Consider the following 1786-nt stretch of genomic DNA (forward strand, 5'->3'; position numbering starts at 1 on the left):
GGGCATCAGGTGGTTGGTGATGAGCAGTTGTTTTCATTTGCATCACATGTTTTTCTAGGCTTTGATTTCTCTCTCTCTCTGTTTTCCTTCCCCTTCTACCCTGACATTTATAAAAACCCCCAACTTTTTACATATTAAATTGGTTTTCTATCAACCTATGAGTTTCCTTCTCACATTTACCCCTCTGATCTCCCCCATCCCCCTGTGGGGGAGCGAGCAGCCGGATGGTGCTGAGTTACCAGCCAGGGCCAAGCCCCCATGCTGTGTCTGCTCCCATGCAGCTCCCTGCTGCTCTATTTTTCCTGTATCTCCTGCACCCATCACTGCGTAAGTTTTCTTTCTGTGTCCACTTTTACCCAGACCACTGTCATTATTTATTATTTCTCCTCTCTCTCCTGTGCCCCATTGCTTCCAAGCTTCCTTTCTATTCCTCAGTCACTGTATTTTAATTCTTTGTCTGTCCTATACCAAATAACTTTAAAACATTTCCTTCCATGTCCACTTTTATCAAGCTGTGTCTCACTGCTTTAATTCTTTCCTGCATGTTGTGTGCCCTGTTGCTCTTTCCATTCTCTTTCTATGACTACTTCAACCTTTCTGCTGTCTTTATTTCCTTAACCACCACTGCTTTTACAACTTTCAGTCTACTTTTATCCCATTTGTGGTCTTTATCTGCCTACCTTTATTTTTTTATCCATTTCTTGCCTTTCCATAGCGCTGTGGCTTTTCCAGGTTTTCTCTACATCTGTTTCAGTTTGCTGTGCTTATTTTTGAACACTCATTTCCCTAATCCCCCTCACTTAAAATGTTCTGCTATGCCTTTCATTCCCTTATTAAAAACTCTTTCTTCTGTGCACTTTCTAGATTTTCTTCCCTTGTTACTGTTTTACTTTGCCATTGCTACTTTTTAGTTCCATTTCCTTAATCCTCAGCTTTTAAAATTCTGTATTGTTATCCCATTTGCTCTTTATATCAGCTTTTAATTTTTATCCTTCCTCAGTGTCCTCACGTTACGTTTTCTTTCTGTGCCTATTTCCATTCTCTTTGCTTTGCTCTCTTAAACACACTCTTCTCTTTCCTCAGTGCCCTCAGCTTTAACATTTTCTTTCTGCATCTGTTTTATTTATCCCTGGAAAAAACCAGCACACGTTGTCCCTTTTCAGTTTTTCTGTGTATTTCCCTAACACCCATCACTTTTTAAATTTCATACATCTGTTCTGCTTGCTGTTTTTATTTCTCTTAAATATTTGTCTTACTGCCCTTCCTTTAAAAACTTGCTTCCTCTATCTTTTTTTAGTTTGCTGTCCCTATTAGTTAAACTTTTCCCTTTATTTTCCCAAGCCCTCTCACTTTCATAGCATCACAGCCTGGTTTGGGTTGAAGGGACCCCAAAGCTCCCCCAGTCCAACCCCCATGGGCAAGGACACCTCCACCAGCCCAGGCTGCTCCAGGCCCCATCCAACCTGGCCTTGGGCACTGCCAGGGAGGGGGCACCCACAGCTTCTGTGGGCAACCTGGGCCAGTGTCACCACCTTCCTATAACATTTCATGTAAATCCACCCTCTTCCAGCTTGAAACTATTACCCCTCATAACGAATCCCACTTCCACTTGCAGAGATCAACACCACATGAGCAAACACAATGCAAAAGGGATTTTTGATTTAATGTTTTGCCATGGGAAAAGGCAAATCCTGCACATCTATGCCCATGTCTGGACCCTGTTCCCCCTGCGTGGCACAGGGCTGGCTCCCATGTCCCAGCCCTCCTCCTGGGATGCTCTGGCTCT

The sequence above is a fragment of the Mesitornis unicolor genome, unplaced genomic scaffold, assembly GCF_000695765.1.
Source record: "Mesitornis unicolor isolate BGI_N332 unplaced genomic scaffold, ASM69576v1 scaffold9657, whole genome shotgun sequence".
NCBI classification, from domain to species: domain Eukaryota; kingdom Metazoa; phylum Chordata; class Aves; order Mesitornithiformes; family Mesitornithidae; genus Mesitornis; species Mesitornis unicolor.